Genomic DNA, 13,056 nt, shown 5'->3' with positions numbered 1-13,056 from the left:
AGAATGTTTGAGAAGACTCAAACTTTCGATACCGGATTACAAAACGGGTAGACAATGTTTGAGAAGACTCAAACTATCAATACCGGATACAAAACGGGTAGAGAATGTTTGAGAAGACTCAAACTATCAATACCGGATACATCGAGTTTTTATCCTGGAATCGAGAGCCAGATCATTCAAAACGGGTAAAGATTATTTGAGAAGACTCAAATTTTTGATAACGGATTACAAAACGGGTAGAGAATGTTTGAGAAGACTCAAATTTTCAATACCGGATTTCAAAACGGGTAAAGAATGTTTGAGAAGACTCAATCTTTCGATACCGGATTACAAAACGGGTAGAGAATGTTTGAGAAGACTCAAACTTTCAATATCGGATTTCAAAACGGGTAGAGAATGTTTGAGAAGACTCAAACTATCAATACCAGATTCATCGAGTATTTATCCTGGAATCGAGAGCCAGATCATTCAAGATGGGTAAAGATTATTTGAGAAGACTCAAATTTTCGATACCGGATTACAAAACAGGTAGAGAATGTTTGAGAAGACTCAAACTTTCAATACCGGATTTCAAAATGGGTAAAGAATGTTTGAGAAGACTCAAACTTTCGATACCGGATTACAAAACGGGTAGACAATGTTTGAGAAGACTCAAACTATCAATACCGGATACAAAACGGGTAGAGAATGTTTGAGAAGACTCAAACTATCAATACCGGATACATCGAGTTTTTATCCTGGAATCGAGAGCCAGATCATTCAAAACGGGTAAAGATTATTTGAGAAGACTAAAATTTTCGATACCGGATTACAAAATGGGTAGAGAATGTTTGAAAAGACTATAACTTTCAATACCGGATTTCAAAACGGGTAAAGAATGTTTGAGAAGACTCAAACTTTCGATACCGGATTACAAAACGGGTAGACAATGTTTGAGAAGACTCAAACTATCAATACCGGATACAAAACGGGTAGAGAATGTTTGAGAAGACTCAAACTATCAATACCGGATACATCGAGTTTTTATCCTGGAATCGAGAGCCAGATCATTCAAAACGGGTAAAGATTATTTGAGAAAACTCAAATATTCGATACCGGATTACAAAACGGGTAGAGAATGTTTGAGAAGACTCAAACTTTCAATACCGGATTTCAAAACGGGTAAAGAATGTTTGAGAAGACTCAAACTTTTGATACCGGATTACAAAACGGGTAGAGAATGTTTGAGAAGACTCAAACTATCAATACCAGATACATCGAGTTTTTATCCTGGAATCGAGAGCCAGATCATTCAAGACGGGTAAAGATTATTTGAGAAGACTCAAATTTTCGATACCGGATTACAAAACAGGAAGAGAATGTTTGAGAAGACTCAAACTTTCAATACCGGATTTCAAAACGGGTAAAGAATGTTTGAGAAGACTCAAACTTTCGATACCGGATTACAAAACGGGTAAACAATGTTTGAGAAGACTCAAACTATCAATACCGGATACAAAACGGGTAGAGAATGTTTGAGAAGACTCAATCTATCAATAGCGGATAAATTGAGTTTTTATCCTAGAATCGAGAGCCAGATCATTCAAAACGGGTAATGATTATTTGAGAAGACTCAAATTTTCGATACCGGATTACAAAATGGGTAGACAATGTTTGAGAAGACTCAAACTTTCAATACCGGATTTCAAAACGGGTAAAGAATGTTTGAGAAGACTCAAACTTTCGATACCGGATTACAAAACAGGTAGACAATGTTTGAGAAGACTCAAACTATCAATACCGGATACAAAACGGGTAGAGAATGTTTGAGAAGACTCAAACTATCAATACCGGATACATCGAGTTTTTATCCTGGAATCAAGAGCCAAATCATTCAAAACGGGTAAAGATTATTTGAGAAGACTCAAATTTTTGATACCGGATTACAAAACGGGTAGAGAATGTTTGAGAAGACTCAAACTATCAATACCGGATACAAAACGGGTAGAGAATGTTTGAGAAGACTCAAACTATCAATACCGGATACAAAACGGGTAGAGAATGTTTGAGAAAACTCAAACTATCAATACCGGATACATCGAGTTTTTATCCTGGAATCGAGAGCCAGATCATTCAAAACGGGTAAAGATTATTTGAGAAAACTCAAATTTTTGATACCGGATTACAAAACGGGTAGAGAATGTTTGAGAAGACTCAAACTTTCAATACCGGATTTCAAAACGGGTAAAGAATGTTTGAGAAGACTCAAACTTTTGATACCGGATTACAAAACGGGTAGAGAATGTTTGAGAAGACTCAAACTATCAATACCAGATACATCGAGTTTTTATCCTGGAATCGAGAGCCAGATCATTCAAGACGGGTAAAGATTAGTTGAGAAGACTCAAATTTTCGATACCGGATTACAAAACAGGAAGAGAATGTTTGAGAAGACTCAAACTTTCAATACCGGATTTCAAAACGGGTAAAGAATGTTTGAGAAGACTCAAACTTTCGATACCGGATTACAAAACGGGTAAACAATGTTTGAGAAGACTCAAACTATCAATACCGGATACAAAACGGGTAGAGAATGTTTGAGAAGACTCAATCTATCAATAGCGGATACATTGAGTTTTTATCCTAGAATCGAGAGCCAGATCATTCAAAACGGGTAATGATTATTTGAGAAGACTCAAATTTTCGATACCGGATTACAAAATGGGTAGACAATGTTTGAGAAGACTCAAACTTTCAATACCGGATTTCAAAACGGGTAAAGAATGTTTGAGAAGACTCAAACTTTCGATACCGGATTACAAAACAGGTAGACAATGTTTGAGAAGACTCAAACTATCAATACCGGATACAAAACGGGTAGAGAATGTTTGAGAAGACTCAAACTATCAATACCGGATACATCGAGTTTTTATCCTGGAATCAAGAGCCAAATCATTCAAAACGGGTAAAGATTATTTGAGAAGACTCAAATTTTTGATACCGGATTACAAAACGGGTAGAGAATGTTTGAGAAGACTCAAATTTTCAATTCCGGATTTCAAAACGGGTAAAGAATGTTTGAGAAGACTCAAACTTTCGATACCGGATTACAAAACGGGTAGAGAATGTTTGAGAAGACTCAAACTTTCAATACCGGATTTCAAAACGGGTAAAGAATGTTTGAGAAGACTCAAACTTTCTCTACCGGATTATAAAATGGGTAGAGAATGTTTGAGAAGATTCAAACTATCAATACCGGATACAAAACAGGTAGAGAATGTTTGAGAAGACTCAAACTATTAATACTGGATACATCGAGTTTTTATCCTGGGATCGAGACCCAGATCATTCAAAACGGGTAAAGATTATTCGAGAAGACTCAAATTTTCGATACCGGATTACAAAACGGGTAGAGAATGTTTGAGAAGACTCAAAATTTCAATACCGGATTTCAAAACGTGTAAAGAATGTTTGAGAAGACTCAAACTTTCGATACCGGATTACAAAACGGGTAGACAATGTTTGAGAAGACGCAAACTATCAATACCGGATACAAAACGGGTAGAGAATGTTTGAGAAGACTCAAACTATCAATACCGGATACAAAACAGGTAGAGAATGTTTGAGAAGACTCAAACTATCAATACCGGATACATCGAGTTTTTATCCTGGAATCGAGAGCCAGATCATTCAAAACGGGTAAAGATTATTTGAGAAGACTCAAATTTTCGATACCGGATTACAAAACGGGTATAAAATGTTTGAGAAGACTCAAACTTTCAATACCGGATTTCAAAATGGGTAAAGAATGTTTGAGAAGACTCAAACTTTCGATACCGGATTACAAAATGGGTAGAGAATGTTTGAGAAGACTCAAACTATCAATACCAGATACATCGAGTTTTTATCCTGGAATCGAGAGCCAGATCATTTAAGAAGGGTAAAGATTATTTGAGAAGACTCAAATTTTCGATACCGGATTACAAAACAGGTAGAGAATGTTTGAGAAGGCTCAAACTTTCAATACCGGATTTCAAAATGGGTAAAGAATGTTTGAGAAGACTCAAACTTTCGATACCGGATTACAAAACGGGTAGACAATGTTTGAGAAGACTCAAACTATCAATACCGGATACAAAACGTGTAGAGAATGTTTGAGAAGACTCAAACTATCAATACCGGATACATCGAGTTTTTATCCTGGAATCGAGAGCCAGATCATTCAAAACGGGTAAAGATTATTTGAGAAGACTAAAATTTTCGATACCGGATTACAAAATGGGTAGAGAATGTTTGAGAAGACTCAAACATTCAATACCGGATTTCAAAACGGGTAAAGAATGTTTGAGAAGACTCAAACTTTCGATACCGGATTACAAAACGGGTAGACAATGTTTGAGAAGACTCAAACTATCAATACCGGATACAAAACGGGTAGAGAATGTTTGAGAAGACTCAAACTATCAATACCGGATACATCGAGTTTTTATCCTGGAATCGAGAACCAGATCATTCAAAACGGGTAAAGATTATTTGAGCAAACTCAAATTTTCGATACCGGATTACAAAACGGGTAGAGAATGTTTGAGAAGACTCAAACTTTCAATACCGAATTTCAAAACGGGTAAAGAATGTTTGAGAAGACTCAAACTTTTGATACCGGATTACAAAACTGGTAGAGAATGTTTGAGAAGACTCAAACTATCAATACCAGATACATCGAGTTTTTATCCTGGAATCGAGAGCCAGATCATTCAAGATGGGTAAAGATTATTTGAGAAGACTCAAATTTTCGATACCGGATTACAAAACAGGTAGAGAATATTTGAGAAGACTCAAACTTTCAATACCGGATTTCAAAACGGGTAAAGAATGTTTGAGAAGACTCAAACTTTCGATACCGGATTACAAAACGGGTAAACTATGTTTGAGAAGACTCAAACTATAAATACCGGATACAAAACGGGTAGAGAATGTTTGAGAAGAGTCAATCTATCAATAGCGGATACATTGAGTTTTTATCCTGTAATCGAGAGCCAGATCATTCAAAACGGGTAATGATTATTTGAGAAGACTCAAATTTTCGATACCGGATTACAAAACAGGTAGAGAATGTTTGAGAAGACTCAAACTTTCAATACCGGATTTCAAAACGGGTAAAGAATGTTTGAGAAGACTCAAACTTTCGATACCGGATTACAAAACGGGTAAACAATGTTTGAGAAGACTCAAACTATCAATACCGGATACAAAACGGGTAGAGAATGTTTGAGAAGACTCAAACTATCAATAGCGGATACATTGAGTTTTTATCCTGGAATCGAGAGCCTGATCATTCAAAACGGGTAATGATTATTTGAGAAGACTCAAATTTTCGATACCGGATTACAAACTGGGTAGAGAATGTTTGAGAAGACTCAAACTTTCAATACCGGATTTCAAAACGGGTAAAGAATGTTTGAGAAGACTCAAACTTTTGATACCGGATTACAAAACGGGTAGACAATGTTTGAGAAGACTCAAACTATCAATACCGGATACAAAACGGGTAGAGAATGTTTGAGAAGACTCAAACTATCAATACCGGATACATCGAGTTTTTATCCTGGAATCGAGAGCCAAATCATTCAAAATGGGTAAAGATTATTTGAGAAGACTCAAATTTTTGATACCAGATTACAAAACGGGTAGAGAATGTTTGAGAAGACTCAAATTTTCAATACCAGATTTCAAAACGGGTAAAGAATGTTTGAGAAGACTCAAACTTTCGATACCGGATTACAAAACGGGTAGAGAATGTTTGAGAAGACTCAAACTTTCAATACCGGATTTCAAAACGGGTAAAGAATGTTTGAGAAGACTCAAACTTTCTCTACCGGAATATAAAATGGGTAGGGAATGTTTGAGAAGACTCAAACTATAAATACCGGATACAAAACGGGTAGAGAATGTTTGAGAAGAGTCAATCTATCAATAGCGGATACATTGAGTTTTTATCCTGTAATCGAGAGCCAGATCATTCAAAACGGGTAATGATTATTTGAGAAGACTCAAATTTTCGATACCGGATTACAAAACAGGTAGAGAATGTTTGAGAAGACTCAAACTTTCAATACCGGATTTCAAAACGGGTAAAGAATGTTTGAGAAGACTCAAACTTTCGATACCGGATTACAAAACGGGTAAACAATGTTTGAGAAGACTCAAACTATCAATACCGGATACAAAACGGGTAGAGAATGTTTGAGAAGACTCAAACTATCAATAGCGGATACATTGAGTTTTTATCCTGGAATCGAGAGCCTGATCATTCAAAACGGGTAATGATTATTTGAGAAGACTCAAATTTTCGATACCGGATTACAAACTGGGTAGAGAATGTTTGAGAAGACTCAAACTTTCAATACCGGATTTCAAAACGGGTAAAGAATGTTTGAGAAGACTCAAACTTTTGATACCGGATTACAAAACGGGTAGACAATGTTTGAGAAGACTCAAACTATCAATACCGGATACAAAACGGGTAGAGAATGTTTGAGAAGACTCAAACTATCAATACCGGATACATCGAGTTTTTATCCTGGAATCGAGAGCCAAATCATTCAAAATGGGTAAAGATTATTTGAGAAGACTCAAATTTTTGATACCAGATTACAAAACGGGTAGAGAATGTTTGAGAAGACTCAAATTTTCAATACCAGATTTCAAAACGGGTAAAGAATGTTTGAGAAGACTCAAACTTTCGATACCGGATTACAAAACGGGTAGAGAATGTTTGAGAAGACTCAAACTTTCAATACCGGATTTCAAAACGGGTAAAGAATGTTTGAGAAGACTCAAACTTTCTCTACCGGAATACAAAACGGGTAGAGAATGTTTGAGAAGACTCAAACTATCAATAGCGGATACATTGAATTTTTATCTTGGGATCGAGATCCAGATCATTCAAAACGGGTAAAGATTATTTGAGAAGACTCAAATTTTCGATACCGGATTACAAAACGGGTAGAGAATGTTTGAGAAGACTCAAACTTTCAATACCGGATTTCCAAACGGGTAAAGAATGTTTGAGAAGACTCAAACTTTCGATACCGGATTACAAAACAGGTAGACAATGTTTGAGAAGACGCAAACTATCAATACCGGATACAAAACGGGTAGAGAATGTTTGAGAAGACTCAAACTATCAATACCGGATACATCGAGTTTTTATCCTGGAATCGAGAGCCAGATCATTCAAAACGGGTAAAGATTATTTGAGAATACTCAAATTTTCGATACCGGATTACAAAACGGGTATAGAATGTTTGAGAAGACTCAAACTTTCAATACCGGATTTCAAAACGGGTAAAGAATGTTTGAGAAGACTCAAACTTTCGATACCGGATTACAAAATGGGTAGAGAATGTTTGAGAAGACTCAAACTATCAATACCAGATACATCGAGTTTTTATCCTGGAATCGAGAGCCAGATCATTCAAGAAGGGTAAAGATTATTTGAGAAGACTCAAATTTTCGATACCGGATTACAAAACAGGTAGAGAATGTTTGAGAAGACTCAAACTTTCAATACCGGATTTCAAAATGGGTAAAGAATGTTTGAGAAGACTCAAACTTTCGATACCGGATTACAAAACGGGTAGACAATGTTTGAGAAGACTCAAACTATCAATACCGGATACAAAACGGGTAGAGAATGTTTGGGAAGACTCAAACTATCAATACCGGATACATCGAGTTTTTATCCTGGAATCGAGATCCAGATCATTCAAAACGGGTAAAGATTATTTGAGAAGACTAAAATTTTCGATACCGGATTACAAAATGGGTAGAGAATGTTTGAGAAGACTCAAACGTTCAATACCGGATTTCAAAACGGGTAAAGAATGTTTGAGAAGACTCAAACTTTCGATACCGGATTACAAAACGGGTAGACAATGTTTGAGAAGACTCAAACTATCAATACCGGATACAAAACGGGTAGAGAATGTTTGAGAAGACTCAAACTATCAATACCGGATACATCGTGTTTTTATCCTGGAATCGAGAACCAGATAATTCAAAACGGGTAAAGATTATTTGAGAAGACTCAAATAATCGATACCGGATTACAAAACAGGTAGAGAATATTTGAGAAGACTCAAACTTTCAATACCGGATTTCAAAACGGGTAAAGAATGTTTGAGAAGACTCAAACTTTCGATACCGGATTACAAAACGGGTAAACAATGTTTGAGAAGGCTCAAACTATAAATACCGGATACAAAACGGGTAGAGAATGTTTGAGAAGAGTCAAACTATCAATAGCGGATACATTGAGTTTTTATCCTGGAATCGAGAGCCAGATCATTCAAAACGGGTAATGATTATTTGAGAAGACTCAAATTTTCGATACCGGATTACAAAACAGGTAGAGAATGTTTGAGAAGATTCAAACTTTCAATACCGGATTTCAAAACGGGTAAAGAATGTTTGAGAAGACTCAAACTTTCGATACCGGATTACCAAACGGGTAAACAATGTTTGAGAAGGCTCAAACTATCAATACCGGATACAAAACAGGTAGAGAATGTTTGAGAAGACTCAAACTATCAATACCGGATACATCGAGTTTTTATCCTGGAATCGAGAGCCAAATCATTCAAAACGGGTAAAGATTATTTGAGAAGACTCAAATTTTTGATACCGGATTACAAAACGGGTAGAGAATGTTTGAGAAGACTCAAATTTTCAATACCAGATTTCAAAACGGGTAAAGAATGTTTGAGAAGACTCAAACTTTCGATACCGGATTACAAAACGGGTAGAGAATGTTTGAGAAGACTCAAACTTTCAATACCGGATTTCAAAACGGGTAAAGAATGTTTGAGAAGACTCAAACTTTCTCTACCGGAATATAAAATGGGTAGGGAATGTTTGAGAAGACTCAAACTATCAATACCGGATACAAAACAGGTAGAGAATGTTTGAGAAGACTCAAACTATTTATACCGGATACATCGAATTTTTATCTTGGGATCGAGATCCAGATCATTCAAAACGGGTAAAGATTATTTGAGAAGACTCAAATTTTCGATACCGGATTACAAAACGGGTAGAGAATGTTTGAGAAGACTCAAACTTTCAATACCGGATTTCCAAACGGGTAAAGAATGTTTGAGAAGACTCAAACTTTCGATACCGGATTACAAAACAGGTAGACAATGTTTCAGAAGACGCAAACTATCAATACCGGATACAAAACGGGTAGAGAATGTTTGAGAAGACTCAAACTATCAATACCGGATACATCGAGTTTTTATCCTGGAATCGAGAGCCAGATCATTCAAAACGGGTAAAGATTATTTGAGAATACTCAAATTTTCGATACCGGATTACAAAACGGGTATAGAATGTTTGAGAAGACTCAAACTTTCAATACCGGATTTCAAAACGGGTAAAGAATGTTTGAGAAGACTCAAACTTTCGATACCGGATTACAAAATGGGTAGAGAATGTTTGAGAAGACTCAAACTATCAATACCAGATACATCGAGTTTTTATCCTGGAATCGAGAGCCAGATCATTCAAGAAGGGTAAAGATTATTTGAGAAGACTCAAATTTTCGATACCGGATTACAAAACAGGTAGAGAATGTTTGAGAAGACTCAAACTTTCAATACCGGATTTCAAAATGGGTAAAGAATGTTTGAGAAGACTCAAACTTTCGATACCGGATTACAAAACGGGTAGACAATGTTTGAGAAGACTCAAACTATCAATACCGGATACAAAACGGGTAGAGAATGTTTGGGAAGACTCAAACTATCAATACCGGATACATCGAGTTTTTATCCTGGAATCGAGATCCAGATCATTCAAAACGGGTAAAGATTATTTGAGAAGACTAAAATTTTCGATACCGGATTACAAAATGGGTAGAGAATGTTTGAGAAGACTCAAACGTTCAATACCGGATTTCAAAACGGGTAAACAATGTTTGAGAAGACTCAAACTTTCGATACCGGATTACAAAACGGGTAGACAATGTTTGAGAAGACTCAAACTATCAATACCGGATACAAAACGGGTAGAGAATGTTTGAGAAGACTCAAACTATCAATACCGGATACATCGTGTTTTTATCCTGGAATCGAGAACCAGATAATTCAAAACGGGTAAAGATTATTTGAGAAGACTCAAATATTCGATACCGGATTACAAAACAGGTAGAGAATATTTGAGAAGACTCAAACTTTCAATACCGGATTTCAAAACGGGTAAAGAATGTTTGAGAAGACTCAAACTTTCGATACCGGATTACAAAACGGGTAAACAATGTTTGAGAAGGCTCAAACTATAAATACCGGATACAAAACGGGTAGAGAATGTTTGAGAAGAGTCAAACTATCAATAGCGGATACATTGAGTTTTTATCCTGGAATCGAGAGCCAGATCATTCAAAACGGGTAATGATTATTTGAGAAGACTCAAATTTTCGATACCGGATTACAAAACAGGTAGAGAATGTTTGAGAAGATTCAAACTTTCAATACCGGATTTCAAAACGGGTAAAGAATGTTTGAGAAGACTCAAACTTTCGATACCGGATTACCAAACGGGTAAACAATGTTTGAGAAGGCTCAAACTATCAATACCGGATACAAAACAGGTAGAGAATGTTTGAGAAGACTCAAACTATCAATACCGGATACATCGAGTTTTTATCCTGGAATCGAGAGCCAGATCATTCAAAACGGGTAAAGATTATTTGAGAAGACTCAAATTTTCGATACCGGATTACAAAACGGGTATAAAATGTTTGAGAAGACTAAAACTTTCAATACCGGATTTCAAAACGGGTAAAGAATGTTTGAGAAGACTCAAACTTTCGATACCGGATTACAAAATGGGTATAGAATGTTTGAGAAGACTCAAACTATCAATACCAGATACATCGAGTTTTTATCCTGGAATCGAGAGCCAGATCATTCAAGAAGGGTAAAGATTATTTGAGAAGACTCAAATTTTCGATACCGGATTACAAAACAGGTAGAGAATGTTTGAGAAGACTCAAACTTTCAATACCGGATTTCAAAATGGGTAAAGAATGTTTGAGAAGACTCAAACTTTCGATACCGGATTACAAAACGGGTAGACAATGTTTGAGAAGACTCAAACTATCAATACCGGATACAAAACGGGTATTGAATGTTTGAGAAGACTCAAACTATCAATACCGGATACATCTAGTTTTTATCCTGGAATCGAGAGCCAGATCATTCAAAACGGGTAAAGATTATTTGAGAAGACTAAAATTTTCGATACCGGATAACAAAATGGGTAGAGAATGTTTGAGAAGACTCAAACGTTCAATACCGGATTTCAAAACGGGTAAAGAATGTTTGAGAAGACTCAAACTTTCAATAGCGGATACATTGAGTTTTTATCCTGGAATCGAGAGCCAGATCATTCAAAACGGGTAATGATTATTTGAGAAGACTTAAATTTTCGATACCGGATTACAAAACAGGTAGAGAAGGTTTGAGAAGACTCAAACTTTCAATACCGGATTTCAAAACGGATAAAGAATGTTTGAGAAGACTCAAACTTTCGATACCGGATTACAAAACGGGTAAACAATGTTTGAGAAGACTCAAACTATCAATACCGGATACAAAACGGGTAGAGAATGTTTGAGAAGACTCAAACTATCAATAGCGGATACATTGAGTTTTTATCCTGGAATCGAGAGCCAGATCATTCAAAACGGGTAATGATTATTTGAGAAGACTCAAATTTTCGATACCGGATTACAAAATGGGTAGAGAATGTTTGAGAAGACTCAAACTTTCAATACCGGATTTCAAAACGGGTAAAGAATATTTGAGAAGACTCAAACTTTTGATACCGGATTACAAAACGGGTAGACAATGTTTGAGAAGACTCAAACTATCAATACCGGATACAAAACGGGTAGAGAATGTTTGAGAAGACTCAAACTATCAATACCGGATACAAAACAGGTAGAGAATGTTTGAGAAGACTCAAACTATCAATACCGGATACATCGAGTTTTTATCCTGGAATCGAGAGCCAGATCATTCAAAACGGGTAAAGATTATTTGAGAAGACTCAAATTTTCGATACCGGATTACAAAACGGGTATAAAATGTTTGAGAAGACTCAAACTTTCAATACCGGATTTCAAAACGGGTAAAGAATGTTTGAGAAGACTCAAACTTTCGATACCGGATTACAAAATGGGTATAGAATGTTTGAGAAGACTCAAACTATCAATACCGGATACAAAACGGGTAGAGAATATTTGAGAAGACTCAAACTTTCAATACCGGATTTCAAAACGGGTAAAGAATGTTTGAGAAGACTCAAACTTTCGATACCGGATTACAAAACGGGTAAACAATGTTTGAGAAGACTCAAACTATAAATACCGGATACAAAACGGGTAGAGAATGTTTGAGAAGAGTCAAACTATCAATAGCGGATACATTGAGTTTTTATCCTGGAATCGAGAGCCAGATCATTCAAAACGGGTAATGATTATTTGAGAAGACTCAAATTTTCGATACCGGATTACAAAACAGGTAGAGAAGGTTTGAGAAGACTCAAACTTTCAATACCGGATTTCAAAACGGATAAAGAATGTTTGAGAAGACTCAAACTTTCGATACCGGATTACAAAACGGGTAAACAATGTTTGAGAAGACTCAAACTATCAATACCGGATACAAAACGGGTAGAGAATGTTTGAGAAGACTCAAACTATCAATAGCGGATACATTGAGTTTTTATCCTGGAATCGAGAGCCAGATCATTCAAAACGGGTAATGATTATTTGAGAAGACTCAAATTTTCGATACCGGATTACAAAATGGGTAGAGAATGTTTGAGAAGACTCAAACTTTCAATACCGGATTTCAAAACGGGTAAAGAATATTTGAGAAGACTCAAACTTTCGATACCGGATTACAAAACGGGTAGACAATGTTTGAGAAGACTCAAACTATCAATACCGGATACAAAACGGGTAGAGAATGTTTGAGAAGACTCAAACTATCAATACCGGATACAAAA

Source organism: Tasmannia lanceolata, unplaced genomic scaffold (genome assembly GCF_043159265.1).
Source record: "Tasmannia lanceolata isolate RefF3 unplaced genomic scaffold, GAP_Taslan_0.1 ptg000012l, whole genome shotgun sequence".
In the NCBI taxonomy this organism is placed as follows: Eukaryota; Viridiplantae; Streptophyta; class Magnoliopsida; order Canellales; family Winteraceae; genus Tasmannia; species Tasmannia lanceolata.
The sequence above is the reverse complement of the archived record's forward strand: the minus strand, read 5'-3'. Positions refer to the sequence as shown.